Source organism: Pollicipes pollicipes, unplaced genomic scaffold, assembly GCF_011947565.3.
Source record: "Pollicipes pollicipes isolate AB1234 unplaced genomic scaffold, Ppol_2.1 Scaffold_6686;HRSCAF=7923_pilon_pilon_pilon, whole genome shotgun sequence".
Lineage (NCBI taxonomy): Eukaryota > Metazoa > Arthropoda > Thecostraca > Pollicipedomorpha > Pollicipedidae > Pollicipes > Pollicipes pollicipes.
Window position 1 is genome coordinate 29478325 of NW_023596921.1, and position 19840 is coordinate 29498164.

A 19840-nucleotide genomic window follows, 5' to 3' on the forward strand; every position below is an offset into this window, starting at 1 on the left:
TAAACTAAAAACATCAAATTGACGAACATATGTGCTTCAAATGCAGTGCAATTCATCTTTGACACTGCGTTTAATTTCTGAATACATGCATATTTTTACGCCTGGTAGAAAATCAGCGGCATTGATATTTTTGGACACGCATTTTGACGCTCATTGGGATTACACTTTTTGTCATTGTGTGTCGCCATTTGTGAGTATTTTTAGAGTGGCGAACGACACATTGAGTTCCAAGGATTATTTCGTGTTGCATTTGGATTCTCTAGTCTCTTTCATTCGTCAAAACATTTGCTGGTGTCACCAAACGGTTCAGATAATAGGTCAGACATGTCCATCAGGAAGTCATATTTAAAATGTACCAGATTGCTATAATTCTGAACAAAACATAGCAAAGTAATCAGACTGATTGTTAAAAAAAACACATTTTATTCCAGCCATGTATTGCGAGAAGCACATTTACTTCACTTTATATGCCTTGTGCAGGACTATAAGTTGACACACTGCTTATTGCAAAGGCACGCCGCACAGGGATCCCAGGAGACGAGACGAGGACAGGCCACGTAATGGCCTGTCCATGGCCATGTGTCCATGTAATTAGATTAAGTCCCCATTCGAGAAACAACTGGTATTCTACCAACACGACCGTTGCTCGAACAACTGCTGAGGATACTTTTCATAACAAATCTTCGCTACATTTTGAAAGGACGGGGACACGCAGGTCAGGCCGCAAAACACGCTCACTGATCATATCAAACTGTGTGGGATAATTTGCCCAAACATCCTTGCTCTGCACGCTGCATTCGCTCTTCTGTAACTGTCTGGCAATAGGTGCTGCATGTATCCATTCCCTCCGTATTTCTGTATAAAAAGGTAAAACTACGCGATGCAGTGCATCCGCCCGCCTATTCTAATCCAGTCACATCGGTCATCGCTCTGCCGCGGCCGGACAGGATCATGCAACGTGATTGACAGGCACGTCATCTGTCGAAACATCTCTCGATCGATTTCCCAGCGCGAAACATGGCCCAACACTGGTGGCAGCGCTGTGTATTTTCTCGCCGAAGTCGACGCGTCATTCTTCGAATGAAAACACATCAACGCCATCGGCTGCCAAAGGCCAATTGGCGCCCGTCGAGCGGCAGTGACGGGCTGGGCACGTGCCGCCCGCGCCTTCAAACGTCATCGCAGCTGACTGGCACCCTTCTGCTCGGCTGATGGGGTCGGCCAACCACAGAGAAGCCAAGAGCAGCTCGACTTGACGGCACGCTGAGAAGACAAGAGCAGCTCGACTTGACGGCACGCTGAGAAGAGCAGGCAGACGCACATCAATACAGCCGCTGTGTCACACTTAACGGGCGGGAGGCAGGTGTCATTGGTCGCTTAGTGCAGAGCGGCTGAGGTAGATACGGCTACAGCGACGGCACGCTGAGAAGAGCAGGCAGACGCACATCAAGTACAGCCGCTGTGTCACACTTAAGGGGCGGGAGGCAGGTGTCATTGGGCGCTTAGTGCAGAGCGGCTGAGGTAGATAAGGCTACAGCGCAATGGCACGTTTTTGGGGAACTGCTGGTCGGTAACATACAGCGCATGGTAGACCCTCACTTGGAAAAAAAAGGAGGTTTGATGCGACTAAAACAAGGAGCATGACTGCGTCAGCAATACTATAAATGAATGAGGTATGGCTGTTTGAACGAAGAACGGAGGATGGCAAGGCATGAATAACGACACATCCTACGGCCTCCGCTGGGCTGACGCCGACCGCGACGCGGGGTATGAGCATTGGCGAGGGTCAGAGGCCGTAGCACCGGCACCAGCAGCTATATTCATACGGCGTTCCCCTCAAGGATGATGCCAAAGCCATTTGTAAACGGTCCCGACAATAACAGATGATGATGCCATGTTTTTTTTGTCCTAATTTGTGGGCTCGTAATCAGCGTTTCAAAAGTCAACAGGGGTCGGCGACACTTGATATGCTTATGTTGGGAGTCCGGGACTGGGAGATGTAGATGAGTGATCCCTTTTGGCGATGTGCCAGACAGCATGCATGCGTGCTCATGTGCATGTGAGCAAGGCTTTATCCTTTTTCCGGGAACTTGAAAGGTTGTTTAAGTTTGGTAGCACACAGCATAAATCAACCATGTCATCTCAAATTCCAACGCCTCCAAAACGTATCGTGAATGGTATGATATAGATTGGGCCCGCCGAAAAGACCTGAGTTCAATGCGTAGGAAGTTGCTACGACTCCTGATCTACCAGGCATCTTTGGTTCTGACACGGCGCTATGGGCGCCGGGTACCACATCGTGGTGCTCTTAAACGTGACACAAACGTGACTTAAACGTGAAACTTAAACACTTTAGGCCAGGTGGGTACGGCGAGACTCGCTGGGTGCCAAAAATACGGAAGTGTAACTTTCCGCTGTTCTGCATCTTGTTGGGCTGAACAGATGCCCTTTAGAATATCTAACTCTTAACTCTTTTAGAACCCTTCAACAGCATGCTACGATCTTTGTCAGAATCGTCTCCGCTCTTGATTACGGGGCTGTCACCACATTCTCTGACATCATACATATTCAGATCAAAGGTGCACGGTTGGCGTAGCACGCAGCCAGTGAGGCCGCGCCAACTCACCGCACAAAATGTTCTCAGGCTCGCAGACACTACCAGCTGTTTGCAAAGCACTGCGTTGTAGAACAAGACATGAGGCAAGTCAAACAAGCATCCTCCACTGACTGCTTGTTTGTTGCTGGCACATGGTTTTAGATGCTCAAGCGATGTTTTCGTAATGCTGTATGGGGGACATCGCAACAACTCGTACTGAATGTTGCCCATCTTGATCCAAGAAATGCAAACGATTTCAGTCAGGTCCGGCACCGAGTGGGTCTCCGTGTGGAACCAATGACATTTGTCACTCACCGCGTCGTTTCGGAACAAAACAATGCTCAGTGCATTAGGCCACTTATTGCACCCGCGGCTGGAGTCTAGCAGTCCCATGGACTTTTTGCGTATGCCAGGACATGGGGAGATCGGTGACAGTGATAACCAATGAATGTGACAAAAGGGTCTCGGAAACGTGAAATTGCTGGGTTCGAATGGCGTGCAACGTACATATCACGAGACATTTGGGGCATCCCACGTAGACATTACAGTGAGAAACATTATACATCGATGATTAGCATCGACACCCAAGTTGACAATTTGCTTTACACAAATCATTTTGGTTACCATGCCATTATTAAAGTAAATAATTGTTCCATGATTACGTCATCATTCAGTATCTGTACAAATAATAAGTAATTATAGCATTAATAATTAAGATAAGGTAATTACCGCATATAAAGCGCACTGCAGCAGCACGTTTGATAACAAACACATTGATGCAACACAAGCCTGGGCAGCGCAACTGGTTAATGCGCGTGGAAGGCAGTGACAAATACCAAGAATAGGCGTCCTTTTTAATTGGTAACTTAGGGAAGCGCGAACCTTCCGGTCGGACCACCCAATGTCACCAAAATTCGATTCGGTCAATTACTTAGGATCGTGATTCTAAGTAAAACTGACCCGCACTGTCTGCCTATGCGGTAGGTGTTTATGTACTATGCAATCGAAATGAACTGCAAGTTGCAGTTTCGTTTCACAGAGGTCATCGCAGGCTGGATATTTCTGGTTCACTCCGGGATTCGATAGGATTGGCAGCAGGCTTAATATCGGCGCACGGTAGCAACTAGGGCCTGTCTCGCCGCGGAACTGACGTTGCGCCGGCGGCTTAACAACGACGAACGCGGCATCTCTAGCACATGTTACCATATCTTATGAAGCACGCCCTGAACCAATATTTGAAGCACGACACGTGCAGAATCCTCAAACGATGCGGGGTAGGTCAGCCCCGAACGCCTTGAGGCGTCGTGCGTCGCGGGGTGGATCTCTGTCACAGCCTTGTGGGCAACACCTAGCAGGAGCACGCCGGCCAAGTGCCGGCTGTCGCAGTTAGTTGTCTAGCAAAGCGCGAAATAGCTGGCTCTTGGCTGGCGTCGGCAGCTAGCTATTTCTCTCCTGTGCCGAACGACAGATGCTCGATAGTTAAGCCAGATAGGCGATATTGGCTCTGCATGTTGTACGAGTATTGTTGTTGGCAGAGAATGACATATCGGCACAAGACTGCACCCACTCGAGAGATCGGATCAATCACAGCACTGCAGACGACCGGAGTACCTTGAGCCTCGTACGCTTGAATGTTGAATATATTAGTAGGAATGCCCCCAAATTACAATGTTGTCAGGCAAATACTTTGTGGTCCGCCCAAGAAAAATAACGGCAGAGATGTTCGGCGCAGACAGCAAGGCGTCACAAGCCGTACAGCTGCTGCCTTTGGCATGCCGCCATTCATAAGAGCTAAAAAAGTGTCGTCTAATTTTATCAGTTTCGCGACGCAGCTATCTGGGTTACGAGAATAGTTGAGTGGTGATGGTGGATGCGTGACAAGCATAGCCAAAGTGCTAGCTTGGCACCATCAGCATTGGATTAATTAGATAACTGAGTAATAACGCTTCAGGCTTCCATCGTGTATTTCACAATTGGCGAGCGGACACCTCTGGTGCGGGATAGACGAACTGAACAAGACGATCCCGTCCTTGACAAGGGCCGACGGTCGGCTGCCACGACCACGCCAAAAGCAGCGCACAAGAGCAAGACACTTGTGATCCGACCCACGCCACCGCTTGTGAGGGAGGAAGTTTGCAGGATGACTGAGCCCCGCCCTTCGGTGATGCCGAGGCGTTCGCCAGGAGGTGGAGTGCCAAGCTCGCGCCGACAGCGCCACTTAATCCGGGCATTCTGCGGCGTCCCAGACGACCAGCGACGAGCCAAACCAAACAGCGATTCGACACGGTCCCGACGCAGCCATCGACCAGCGGGTGCGGCCCGGGACGGGGGGGGGGGGCGGCTGACAGGCTGGGGTCAGGCCACTTTCGGACGAGGTCAGCGCAGGGTGAACCGCGGCACGCTCTAGTCCGCCCCTCTCGTAAGTCTAGTGAGAGTCCATGGGGCTCGTCAGCCCAGCTGAGCAAACGACGTTCGGGACACAGTGTCCAGGAGGTTGGCCGCGCAATGTCTAAGACGTTCAGAGCGCGTTGTTTAGGATATGTGTCATGAGGTCCACTGTTCGTAGCGAAAGACTTCCGGAGGCTTCTCGTTAAAGCATATTATGGCACTAATATCGCAAAAAATACAAGCCCAGAGATTGAGCCCGCAAAAACTTTCAAAACATGTTTTTGCACAAAGATCATTGTTACAAATGATTATACCATGTTGCTGTGCAGACTGGTGAAAATTCCGACGCATGAAGTATCAACTCAACCAACAAATGCAAAACACAGTAGCCACTGTCACTTATGTGCGAGGGTTCAGCTGGCATTGCCTTAATGGTGGCTGTACTTCGTAGAAGCGCTATGGGTACTGTCATATTCGAGCGTATCTCTATCCGTATAATTCTGGTCAAGCATGGCGTATTTAATAGAGTGTAAATAGCAAAGGCCTGGCAGCAGACAGATGTCTTACGAATGAAGAGCATCTGGTGCAAAATTTTTAGCTTCAGGCGTTTTTTTTATTGATTGGACCGATGCCGCTAAATGTGAACTGATTTTTTCTGCTTATATTGTGTATGTGAATGCGTTACTAGTAAGCACGCGTGACCCGTGAATGGTTAGAGATTATTTTCGTTTTACAGATTTCCACCACTAACACCGCAGCGTTACTGTTGCTGCTTCGATGGGGACACTATCGAGCCATTGGTAATATGTTATGTTAAATGAGTAGCGGCAGCCTGGATCACTTCATTCTGGGTATGTCATTCATATGATCCAGGACCACTTTCACACCACACAGGGGCCGAGGGAGTCTTGCTTCGATTGTCAAAATAACTTAACTAGAGCGACCTAGCCCAGTCGTCATGCTAATGATGTTTCGTAACTGGTTTTTGCGACCCCTTGCAATGTTCAGCAACATTCAGCCTAATTCTTTAAAAGCTGTCCGGTATAACTTTCACGGCCATCAAAACATGGAGGCTAGCGGAACAGCAATCGCTGCAGAACTGCAAAGCGCTGCATACTTTGTTTTCACTGCCCGTTATCTGACACCGGCTATTGGAATAACGCATGCAGAAATAAAACGTAAAATAATTAAGTCAGTTTATGAATGTGAATACACGAGCAAGGCAAGTACATTACACCGTAGATCACTTGCGTGAAGCCAATTTTATGGGACCAAGGGACTGTGCTAAGTATGGACCAGTACACCCATGAGCATTCATTATCTCAAACGACTTGTATCAGTGGTGTACCAGAGTATCACAATGGTCGCATTCTCCGACGCTGTAAAAAGGAAAAGCAATGTTTTTCGGTTCTGTTGTTCCGTTCCCATTTTAGAAATCATATTTACATGAACAAGAAAGGCGTGGACCTCCTGGCTTTTCGACATGGACAAACGACGACGACGTTCGGACAAATGTTTCACATTTGAAGACATGTCTACATTCTAAGATATATATCCAGTGGAATGGCAGAATTTGAATGATGTATTAAGTCATCATGGATGCCTGGGTGACCTCGAAAAAGTTGTTACAAAAAAGTCAGCACGCCTTCGCGGGGGTGAAGCTCAGGAGCTATGGGAGACTAGGCCTTAAGAAGCGCAGAGCTATGAACTGCACCGAACGATCTTCGATGTGGCTATGTTAATTCAAACCCCATTACAAATGTGGAACACTGCTTTTCAAAGCGGCTAACAAGCGAGCACTGGTTACACTCTCAAAGCTCTACGGTTTCAGTTGGGCTCATGACAATTTTTGTCATAATAGTAGCCCTCAACTCACAATGTCGAAATATCACTACTCTTTCGAGCATTATTCAGAAAAGTCATGCTGTATTGTTCAGAATTTCGCCAGTTTCTGAAGACATCATTCGTCGCCTGCCCTGGGAACAGCCGGTGGCGTGTAGATAACCCATCGTCTTGTATGGCCGCACGCTTGGTCAGCTCAGCAGCACTTGCAACATTAGCTACATCTGGTGAAGAGGGGATTACAACATGCATGCGTATCTCTGGGACGGGATCGGAGAGGATTCGGAGACGATCGGAGGGGAGAAGATTTATCCTGTACGTAAAAACGTTAATATATTACGAATGAAAACACAGAAAAGGAGAACATTTATTCGCGTAATCCCCATCTTAACATACCCTAGTGGGGCACCCAAGCAAATATATGTGTTTTAGACGATAAAACTCCAGCACCTATTATTTTGAATTATTGACATTTCGCTTTCATGAATTTTATCCAGTACCTACATGCACGTTGGAACCGGAGAATCGTGCTTCACCATGACCCCAAGAGAAGTCGCCGAATGACGTTTAACCGAACGACATTTTACGCAATGTGAAAATTCCGAATGTTTTTTGACGTCATCCTTTTTGCCGCCACACTAACAGGTGAGCGGCTAAAAGGCAAGAGGCATATTGACGTTCCATATTTTCTACGACGTACCATTTGCTAAAATGCAATAAGTTGAAATATTAATCAACATAAAACTGATTTAACTAGATGTTCAGCAGGCGAATGTTAAAATCCCGAGAAGGGATTTAGGCGCATGGCCAATAGACGGTGGGAAAATCGCCAAATTTTCAATTAAATTAATATCTATTTGTCGCAATGTGAATTTAACGAGCAAGGTTTCAACGAATGTAAAATTACAGGATGGTTTACCAGCCGCATACCTATGTGTCGAATTGCAAATTTGACGAACGGGAATTAGACGACCGTAAATTCGTCGGACGGTCAAAAACCACATTCACTTTGCCGAAATAAAACTGAAGCTATGAAATGTTTTGTGAAGCGATACAACCGCTCACTGGGACCGCTCAAGGAACGGTCCGTGACTTACATCACGCATCGATAGGATGGGTCTGTGAGGAGTAGCCAACATTGCTAAGGCCATGAAAGCTTGGTTTGGCTTGCTTAGTTCTTGAAGTAGTTGAACGGGCCGATGGAGCAACAGCCTTCACTTCTTCGACTTGACATGTCACATTACAGGTCATGTCTGTCAATGTCCAGTAGAGCCAGCCGATTACTCCTTTTGACATGCACACGCACTTTTCTACGCCGTTTCCCTCACTGACGTAGCATGTCCAGTTCTTTCAGTAACAGGAGAGGGGATCTCATTTACTCGTAAAAGGTCAACTCTGCCATTGTTCGACCACGCTAATCTGATACACCTTGACGAGGGCTTTCCAATACCGTCTTTCCTTTGGCTCTAGCTTGCTTGGTTTTCGAGATAGTGAGGTAAGGGACTGGTGAGGCCTCCCTTCGTAGGACCACGGTGAATAAAAACGCCCACAGGGCGAGTGTTAAAGGGCCCTGTCTACAACCGAATAACAACTTTCCGGCGGAGAACAATCCGGCTAAAGCGCATGCAACTAATTAGCACTGAACTTAAAACCATTTCGGCAAATTTCCATTCGATCAAAACACATTCGATCAAAACAGAAAACCCAGTCAATGGTGAGCATTTGACGAAATAGCATTTTGTACCCAACTTTATCATTATTGGTCCTACACACATAGATATGCGGCCAATTAACCATCCTCTGTTTTTTATTCATCGAATTGCTGCTCGTTAAATTTGCATGTCAACAAAAAAGTGCTCGGTTAGTCGAAAAATCAGAGATTTTCCTTTCGTCTATTTGCCGTTCGCCTAAATCCCTTGATAACTAACACCCCATGAATGTTGGTGATATGTGAAAACTATAGCTCGCTGTTTCCAAAGGGCCGTGAAAAATTGAGTGGGATCGGCAGGCAGTTTTAAATTTAATTCTGATAGCCATTTCAATAAAGACATGTAGGCGGAGTATCAATCCATGTATTTTTCCATTTTCCTTATCATTCTACGAGGAAAAAGGCTATTGGTGCCGTCTTATGTATATGCATAATGTTTCTCACAAATGCACTTGACAACTTACAGCTTACTACAGAACATTTTGGCTAATTAATGCCAACTAGAGAGCATTTGAGCAAATCGTCATTCCAGTGAAGAACACTTCGTAACTTAGCGGTTGACGACTGGGCGTTTCCGAAAACTGGCATTCAAATGAGAACATTTCGGAGAATTGATGTTTGGTAAACAAGTATTTCGAATGGACGCAATTTCGTAAGTTTGACGTATCCATAAAACGTTCGTCAGCAAATTACCGCTCGAATTTTGGTATTTCGCTTTGCTTACACGGTGGAATGCAATCCCTATGAAACATATCATCTGATTATATGCATTCGGCAAGGCCATTCGGCTGAGTGGATTTCTGTCATTTGCCCTCCCCCTCCATGCGGTAGGGGGAGGATCAATTGGTCAGCAACAGCAAGATCCAGTGAAAAGGCAGATATTTACATCAGCGGATATGGTGTCTCCGGCCAAACTTAGCCTCCCAGACAAGATGCTGTACCTACCGCAGCACCTTGCATAACCCAGGAAAGGATAGATTGCTACGAAAACCACCTGCCGGTCATTCTTGGTTGAATGATAAGAAGCTGCTCTGAAGACTTGTGAAGGAAGGCTGTCCGCATGAAGTGAATTAACGGTAATTTAAGACAAACATCTCTGGGGGGCTTATGAAATGCTGTCGCCGGCGTGCATTTTTTAATATGTGTTCAAAGTTTTATTTTCGCGGGAGCACGAGAGGTGGAGGCGGTAGATGGAGCAGTACGAAGCAAAACACGGAAACAAGAAGTAAAAAAAACAGCGCAACCGCGACCGGGAGACAAAAACATTAAATATAGCGTTTGCATTACAATGTGGGCATCTAGTAATGCAGCCCGGTGGCAAAAACCAGGTTTTTCACTGTCCAGAGGCGAGTACTGAACTGGAGCGCTCCAGCGCCTCCTCCCCTGAATTGTGCGATCGGCTCGAGCCACTTCAGACAAAGACACACAGGAGAAATACCCATGAACTAGACCCACGCTCTCCTGGCTCCACCGGCTGTGATAACACGCCAATGTCCGACACAGGATGCCATTCAGTATTCTTCAAAGGCCGCACAGCCTGGCCACGGTTACCTACGTGCGCTCCGCCCACCTGTCATCGCTTCCGGTGGCCTTGTGTCCGGCATGAGCGCCGGCTGCGCCCGGTGGACACCACCTCAGTAGATGACGTTGTACAGCACGTAGATGAAGAGCAGGAAAGCCACCAGGATGCCGTAGGTGCCCAGCAGCTCCTTACTCTCGATGTCGCCCCGCGAGTCGTCCTTCTTGTCGGCCATTTTGGATGCAGCTGAACGCGGCAGACGGCACGACAGTCACTGACTAGGAGGGGCCAGCGCGCAGGCGGAAGGGGCCCTCTGCGCAGACGCCGACAGGCGACCCGCCGCGCTTCCAGGCGACGCTCCAGCGCCACGGCCACTTGGCATGGCACCGATCAGTGCCGCCGCCCAGGTATTAGCTTACACTTGGCACGCGCAGGTCGCGGGTGCTGGCTAATTCGAGCGTAAACAAGCAGCCGCCAGCGATGTTTTTCCACAGGTGAGGACGGAGCAAGTTTGGCCATGGGAATCCGGAGACAAATACGCACAGACGGTGAATAAAAAACAAGGAAAGTTGTGCTGTCCAAAGCCTGAAATATTCCGGAATTTGTGTGCTCAGAGTTCCCTAGAGGTTTTTCGCGCGGTATCGTGATGACAAATCACAGATCTCGCCATACCAAGAAGAAGAGCCTAAGAACCCCTCCATGCCTGGGAGAAGCCTATACCACAAATAGCTGTCAAGCACTGTGCAGTCCTTGTGAGAAGGAGAGGAAACTGGCGTCTCCCCCTCCTTTAAAAAGCATCCAGCAGTCATTGTAATACCCACATTGTGCATTTGCGGACCGTTTACCACAGTGGGCCCTCATCCGATGCCAGCACGTCATGTGCGTCTCCCGCTGTTACCGCAGGGAGGGTAAGCTGTGCCCACGTCACTCGGAAAGGTAGAATTGGTCAAACGTTTTTGTCAATATCACGAAACATGGGTCTTCACTTACGTTTGCATGTGTCTCGAACCGACATATCCCTTGCTTTACGCGGAAAATCGTCACAAGATGGTTGAATGGATAAGCGCCTGTTCAGCGTCAGAGGTGGGTATCGAAAAATTCGCCGTTTAAAGAGACCCTTTCTGACACCTCGTGCCGTCTGGATGTCCGCCGCTAGACCTGTGTTGAGGACGGAGACATTTTGATAGCTGAACAGAGCGATCGTATTCGGGTGTCGACCGTAAGTCGCCCTGATCTCAACAAAGCCGCACCGAGGGGGACTTCGCGACCCGCAAAGAGACTGATCATGCGATAACCTCTACGGGAAGATGAACGCCTGCGCACCTCCAGGGTGCCACGGCATTTGTTCAGCTCTGCGTGCCGCCCAGTTGCCCGCTTGGGTCAGCAATGGGAGTGTCTGAATCTCTCGCCCGCCGTCTCGGACAGGTGTGGTGCTCAATGTCATTCACATAAGGTTTCAGTCCCCCGCAACGGGCCCAAACTTCGTCATGACGTGTCGACCGACACGAGCTCATGCGGGCTCCTGGACACCGTTTAGGCACAAAAGTAACAGAGTTTCTAGGTACTTTTCGATGCCCGTGGTGTACAAGTTTTGCATTTTCTTTGATAATTCTGCTATATAAATTGACAGCACGTTTCGCAAGGGTTAGTTACACCAAGCCAAGGCAGTATATTATAAACTCGATAGTACAAATTATGTTGCGGATTAAAAGTGTTTCATGCTCACCATCTTGTGACACTTTTTGTTGACTAGCAAGCAGGACTCACCTGCTTGCATCAGGTCATACATTTGCGTCTTTACGTCACCTGAACGATCGACTCGAGGACAAGGTCGTTCGCATCGTCGACATCGCAGACAAGGTCGTTCGCAAGGCAAGGTCACATCACGACTTAGACTGTAAGATGGCAGCACTCGTACCCTCCAGGTACCATCGTAAAGGTGGCAGCACATGTCCTACCGTGTCATAATTATGCATTCATCGCAGTGAACACCAAAAGCCAACAGTTGCAAATACAAATGCAGCTCATCATTCAACTCAAACGATTCATCTTTAAGTCAAAAACCAGCTTTTTCTAAGATTTTTTTCCAAGTTTTTTACACTTTGTAGGTATTACCCAAATGAATGGGATGAGTCGAGTAAACCAGATAGCTTATGATTCCCGTACATGATGGTTATGACTTTGCTGATCTCGTAATAAGTAGTGGGCAGGATGTAGTTAAACTCCGAGAACTGGCAACAGTGGCGCGAATTCAATCTATGCATTAACCTATGCCATGCAGGGCACCGATGGAGCGAGCCTTTAAGCCATCACCATCGCGACAAAGTCTGGGTCAGTGACCTGCCTGATTGGGCACAGCCGAACCAAAACGATGTTAAATACTACAGCTTTTATGGTAAAAGTGTTCCGCCATGTTATGATGCGCATGGAGGAGGAGGAGGTAGTTGCGAGTGAGCGAAGTGGAGGTTTTGGATACCACAACGTTACGCTTAGGTTTTGTAGTGAATCATGCTGAAAGCTTTTCAGAAGTGTTCTAGCAGCTTAGCCAGGGAGATGGGGATCTCACCAGCGTGACGAGTGAGCAGCCAGGGAGGCCAAGAATGCTCGACGTCATCTATGGACGACCCTTATATTTCGGATGAAAGTTGCCAGATTTAGTCGGGATTGCCAGCTCCAATATTAACACTGCACGTTGGTTTTTCACGCCAAGAGACTTTGGAGCATCCGCCTACGTGAAGTTGTACCATAGCGTGAAATCAACATAGGTATTGGGACGAAGTGGACGTTGAAGAAACCGAAGGCTAGACGATGAAGAATGCAAGGAAACCTTGGATGGCGTGCAAACGTAAGGTAAAGGCTGAGAAGTTTGGACATCGTAGCGACGATAACGACGATACGTTGAAAATTGGCAATTTGTTGTCGTCAGTTTCTATCGGTGATATACTGCCACACGCTGCGAACCGGTATCTTAGCCTGACGCAGTCAGTGCTATAGAAACGAATGGCTCTCCCGTATTCCACTGCATTGATAGACCAGTGGCCTGCTCGTTGCCATACCTTTAAAGCGTGTCAGTGTACTGACAGATACCTGTCCTAGTCGCAAAGTGCACGTCGGTCACATTCATCACACGCAACTGGCGCTGGTGTTATTGATCGAATTACCAGATCCCCGCCATGCCCTTATTAATATTGCCTGGGGCGACCAAATCGTTTGCTATCATGCCACTGAGTCGGTTCCAGGATTGTTCGATGCGTCGTTATCGGCGCCGGAGGCAGTCACCTGTGACGGCGGCTTCCCTCCTGCCGTCCCCAACGGTGGGGGAGGGGGAGGGGCACGCCGCCCCTGTCCGCTCAATAACCCGGTTAGGGAAGCAGGGCGGTGTTTGCACCCCTGTACTCTGATTGGACATATTTGTTGTGCCGGCGCATGCAGGATTGGGAGAAGCTGAAACCTCATGACGTGGAGGGTTGGGGTTGAGTGAGCAGGTGCGTGGCGTCGTGTGCAGAAGGTGCGGGTGCTAGGTGTACTGGCGCGCTCTTCCAAGATCTTTCCTGAGTCTCGTGCCAAGGCATAAGTGTGGAGTGCGGGATATGCAAGTTCACCGTCTGCTTTTCTCCACACAAAGCTATCAAGCAAAGCTATCAAGCACTACGAAGAAGCCAAGAGGCTGTGCGTCCTTCCGCATATCCAGCAGCCGTGGCGACTATGGTTTACCTTCACCACACCCAAAGCTGGGCGGCCAGCTAGCTGCCTCCTCTGACGCGTACATTTCAGCGCAGCACGAGCCCGCTGCGATCTCGCCAGGACGAAGCAAAAGGGCTGAGCGACTGCTCCCACCGTAGCCCACTACTGGAGCCGCCCCAGCGTTGGACCCGCCCCACCTCTGCAGCCACCCCACCGCTCGAGCCGCCCGTGCCCCGCACACATGCGGCCATGACCAAAACGGTCCAGTTCGCAGACGACCGGGCGCAGCTGCGGCTTCGGGTGCAGCAGCTGGAGCAGCTGGACAGAGGCGGTCGCAGGGCGCTGGTGGATCGCTGGTGGAGAGACTGGAGAACGCGCAGCCTGACGGTAAGCACAGCATTACCGCGTGGTGTATGTTCATACCGGGAATGCGTGGCGCCGTGAAGAAATTGCGGTTTGAGCAAGGTAGGAATAATCTTGTTTGTGTTGTCTCTCGAGTGAGCCTGCTCTATGCGCACGAACAAATAGGAAAAAGCACGTGCCCTCTGTAAGCGTTGACGTGCGTGGCTGACACAAACAGTCAATGAGTGTCTGTCAAAGGGATTACGCATTCGTAAAGCCACGAACCAGCAATAATAGCATTGTCCTCCTACCTGAGTTTGGTCTCTTTACCCTCATCGGCCGGATGGAATACTAAAAATTAGTTGTTCCGCGCTTTTGACTGATGCGACCGTGATGGTCTCCTCCGCCACGCAATATCGGAGCTGCCTTGTTTTTAGTAGCTGCACGAATGGCGTACTGCCTGCAGAGCGCTACCGGCAGCGGTAGCTCGAAATATACTGATCAATTGGGTTCAGGTAACTTACTTCGTCTTGTCCGAAAATGGGATTAGTCGATCGAATGATCGCGCAAGCGAAGCTAGGTTGAGTGCGGGCTCGCTGAGCGTGGGATGTTCATTCACTGCTGTTACTTCCCCGGTGATATCAAATAGGCGAACACAATGCGTCAGTGGAAATTTGCTTGACGCGCAGAGGCACACAACACTATTGCGAGATAGGCATTGCTTTACGGAATGCAATTATCTTTTGCAAGAAGTGTTGGTGTTGCCTTAAATACATCGTAAAACACGAAGTTTTTACTTTGAAAACATAACATCCGGCTAGTTTATGAAGTAGAATTGTATCAAAATTTCACGAAGGTTCGAGGAAAGTAATCGAATAACGTACCCAACATCAGGATACCTTGTGAAACGTTCCCCAGCTTTTAGAAAATGTCGCCCAAAACCTTTGGTAGCTAAGTCTGCATTTCTGACGGCTAGTGTAACCCTCGCCATGGTGTATAATGTTTCATGACGAGAAATGATGTAGGGGGGGGGAGGGGGTCGATGCGAACTTCTTAGTGTTTCCAAAAGATAGAACTTGGTAGAAAGCACCAGTGGGTTGGTCTCAACGAGATTTCGCAATCGGTACTAGTTTGTATGTTGTTTGGTCAATAACTGACCACATTATGCCAGGTCAAATGTCAAATTTTTCGGAAAGTCGTACTTTTTCCGCTTTACAAATCATACGTACAAGACTATGGCTTGTGGCAGCACAAAATGTAAACAGGCGTATTCTTGTTCAATTTTGAGTGTAAATGTGTATACTTGTATGAAATTTGGGCACACATTTATGATACATGATTTCGTTAAATGGAGTGATGCACATTCGTTTGGGGTTTTGAACTGAAATAACCATCTTGAAGATCATGCGGGGCGGCTCATAGCCAAGCCCTTTATAATACTTGAGCCCTACTAGTTTGTGAACTACACGCCCACGAAGATGCTCAGACTATTTCGTACAGGGTATTTTAAGGTCACCCAGGCAACCTTGACGCCTGAATAGCGCCATTGAAATCCTGCCATTCCCTTGGCTATGTGGTAATTACTGCCAGACAAAAAATAATTTTCGAATCTTTCATATCTGGCTTTCCTGAGCACGATTTGCAGAGATAACGGCCATCAACTGGCTATCAATCAATGTTGCGCAAGGTAAGATGAATTAAGTATTGACGTATTGAGGGGTACATTTACTGAGCAGAGAAATTGTGTTGTCTAAAGCAGCCTTTTCTCATTAAAAGTTTACCTAATAGTTATAAATAACCGAGCTTGTTTCATGGTATCAGATGCATGTTCCAATATCTTCAATGTGGACATTCCCTTTCATAGAGCAATGCCGGCACGCCTCGCGCGTTCCGCGGGCCGCGTCGGCCGTAGGTCGCCGTGCAGTGGTCCTCAAGACTCGCCGCGGCTTCAAAACCAGAAAAGCTAGGAACATGTTTTGGTGTAGAAGCACGCGCAATGAATATCCAGCAGGCTATCGAAGTTTAGAGATTGCACAACATGCCGGAGATAATAATAATAATAAGCATCATCATTGCTATCATCATCATTATTACCATTGTCATCATCATCATCACTATATTACTTAAGAAACGTGTGTGTGTGTGTATATGTGTGTGTGTGTGTGTGTGTGTGTGTGTGTGTGTGTGTGTGTGTGTGTGTGTGTGTGTGTGTGTGTGTGTGTGTGTGTGTGTGTGTGTGTGTGTGTGTGTGTGTGTGTGTCCGTCAGTAGGCCTGCAGGCTTAACGGTCGTGAGTTTTTGCATGAAATTTGCACACGACCGAGATCCGCCGGCTGCGCTTGCCAGAGTCGCTTAAAATTTTTTCATTTAGCGAAAATGAGCGCGTGCCGAAAAAAAACGCAAAAATCCCATAGGGTTAACACCGGCGACGCCAGTTTCAAGAAGACGACCGGCCGACGGTCCGACACGCCTCGCTTCCCGGAGCTGTATCCCGGTAACCAAGGGTCGCAGCGGCGTGAAACTTGCGCAGGTCCGATAGCGCACGGAATGGGCCATCGTAATCGGGTGAGTTTTTTGCGTCACGTGACACGTGGCGCGTGCACACGTGTTGACAAGTTGAAATCAGCCGTTTTTGACGTGGTTTTACGTTTACCGTTATATCTCGGCACGGAAAGAAGGTAGAGCTCTGAATTTTATTTCCCAACATTCACAACTGAAGCGGCTACATTTGTAGTGCGCATTGCAAGTTTATGCGACGCACCGTTACGCTGCAAATTGCATTAAAAGTTGCAACGGACCGAGTTTTCAAAACCGAAGCTGAATACAAGCCGCTACCGTCAAGACTATGCGTGATCTAGCGTTGAAAACTACATCAGCGTGTCGGCCAATTCGTCCCGTCTCTGATGCGCTCTTTTGTTGACCGTATTTTTAAAAAAAAAACGTCGCTCGCAAACGGGTCTAGACTAAGGGGTTGCATGACGGCATTTTCCCGCGACGGCGGCAAGTTGCTGCCCCGACTCCCGGCGTACGCCCCAGGCGTTAAGCGCTTAAATGGCCGTTCGCGCGGCGCGCTTTCGACTTTGTTCATACAGCCACCCTTCATATTAGTGGGACGGGCATTGAGGCGCGTGTTCAGTCGCCGGTAGTCGGCTGGTGGGTGGGTGCGGTGGGGTGGAGGTCTGGGGTGAGGCATGGCGGTCGGTTGCGCGCTGTGCGTTGCGGTCGCTGTGCGCGTACAGGCGTGGCTTTTCTTTCCCAACAGTCACAATTGACGCAGCTACACTTTCAGTCGCATCGCGAGTTTCTGCAACGCACCGTTGGGCTGCAAATTGCACGACAACGTGCAAGATGCTAAGTTTTCATGATCGAAATGGTACGGTCGCACGTGTGACACGGCACGGGATCACAGATGGATTTTACCCTCTTCTAAGGGTTTCCACCTTTTGTGCCACATATCGGCACCTATGTCACTAACACACCCGGGGTTGGCGCGCTTCAATGATGAATGGACGGAGCGAGATGATACTGTGTGGTGACACGTGTCATATGTCATGGCGCCCATGTGCTCAACTATGGATTCACACAAGTTCGGTCTTTTGAGGGACTTGCACGTTTTCGTAACATCTCAGAAACCAGGGAATAAAGTGCACAGCGACTGGCATGCTTCGGTAAGTGGTCTAACGGACAATGGTCTACTGGTTTAGTGGCCCTAACGTCCTGTCCTCCGCTACGGCAGACCCCGCCTCCAGCCTGCCGGTGAAGGAGTCGGAGCCGAAGGTGCACCACGAACCTGCTCAATCCTCCTTGTCCGCCGCTCCAAGTCGGCCAGAGATTCGTCTTCCGGGACTTGAAGCATCAGCTGCGTCCTGAGATCATAGTCCAGGCCATTGATGAATTGGGCCTTGACAATCCCTTCTCGAGGGTCAGATGCCCATTCTGGGTAAGCCCGTTCTGCTAGTTGCTGTAATTCATGCAGATATTCAGCTGTTGACTCCCAGCTGGCGACGGTATGAGCTCAACTGCAGTGCATAGTCACTTTGCAAGCCAGGTGAGTCAAACTCGGACATCAGCAATTTTTGCAACTCTGTTTACGTGCTTTTGCGGTCATCTGGCAAGTGCATGAAGAAATAATATGCCTTGTCAGACAGTGGCACCGACAACTGAATCAGTTCGGTGGTTTCATCAGTCCAGTCATTAAACAGTGCGCACTGCTCAAACTTGCGAAGAGAACGCCTGATGTCTGTCACATCAGTCTCTTGGTCTAACCACTTTGCCACGAGATGCCATGACAGGTGACTTTATCTATTCCTGAATTGTTTACTTAATGACCTCTTCAGATATTGTCTTCGGCATCAGGTCCTGGCCACCGCTGCCACCATTGCGACAACTGCCAAACTGGTTTATTCAGGAAATGGTACACCGTCGAACTAGACACACATTCTGCGACACATGCAAAGCACTCATTAGCTGGCAACTAGCCATACACCACATGCAGCCCTGGGAGCTAGCATAAGGGCATGCAGCATGCGGCAACAAGAGCGTCCACAACCACATGCACCAAGCAACTACCATGCAAGCCACTACCGCATGCGACACCAACAGTACATGCGCAATCACCAAGGCATGCACATGTAACACGTCACTATATATATATATATATATATATATATATATATATATATATATATATATATATATATATATATAGGCGCGCAGTTAGGCCAATGACATTCAGAAAAGCCTTATTTGATAGTCAAGGTAATGTCGGACGAAATCCTCAGTTTGGTGTCGAAATAACTCTTGTCAGACGCGCAGCTTCAGGCATGTTCATTGGAGCCGAGGCACGTTGTTACCTGTCAGCTATTGTGGAAATACATGGAATACTTGCCACTTGTCAATTACATCATGCGGATAACACCAACATCCAAGCTTAAGGTGTAAAACGCATTTGACATCCCGTACCAATGGGTGTGTCCCCTGTGATGGAAAACATGCCATTTCTTACAGTTAAATAGACGGACGACCCTGTTCAGTGTTCGGGTGTTCATTCACGGACACAATTGCTTGAAAAATGGCGGCTTCGAGCTTGTTGCATGCCCTGGCAAACCGCCCGCTACGAAATTAGCGAAGCTGATGTTGAGGGTTTTAACAGCTGTGACCAAAGCATTCCAGAGTGGTGAACGTGCGTGAGCAGTGGCGTCCTGGAAAGCGGTGAACGTGCCTGAGTTTATGATGCTGAAAACGCGCATGATATAGATATTTATCGAACGCAACTTACCGCCGTGTGTTGATGGTTACCGTCATGAAGTTTAGCTACATGCATATTGGCAGCATTACATATGATATTGATGATATTGGTGATAGTGATGGTGAAGGATTGGCTGCGTCGATAGAGATTGTTTTCGAAATTACCTTACTTACATCGCAGAGCAGCTCGACTGCAGGCAAACGAACGGTAGCCAACGAGTAAGAACGTCTCACACCAAAAGTCGACTAGAACTGATCAGGTCTGGCTTTTGCCATGCATGAGAGCTCGCCAGATTTTGACAGAAACAGTGACAGAGAGGAGTCAGGAAGAGAAAGAGGAAGAGAAAGGGAGGGGGAGAGAAAGAGAGAGAGAGGGAGAGAGAGAAAAAGGCAGACAAACTCTCTGTCCCTTTTCTCTCTCTTTCTTTCTCTTTCTTTCGCCATTCGCTTTATTTCTGTTTCTCTACTCTCTCTCCTCTCTCTCTCTCCTCTCCTCTCTCTCTCCTCTCGCCTCC

The 19840-nt window shown here is 48.4% G+C and overlaps 1 long non-coding RNA gene across 1 annotated transcript; it reads right to left on the reverse strand.

The window, feature by feature from the left end:
• Positions 1-420: 420 nt before the first annotated feature.
• Positions 421-10383, reverse strand: LOC119107867 (uncharacterized). Its single transcript, XR_005095285.1, has 2 exons — positions 10105-10383; positions 421-1298 (listed from the first exon to the last, which is right to left on the reverse strand). It is a non-coding gene; the product is annotated as an uncharacterized LOC119107867 (long non-coding RNA).
• Between the last annotated feature and the right edge of the window lie 9457 nt (positions 10384-19840).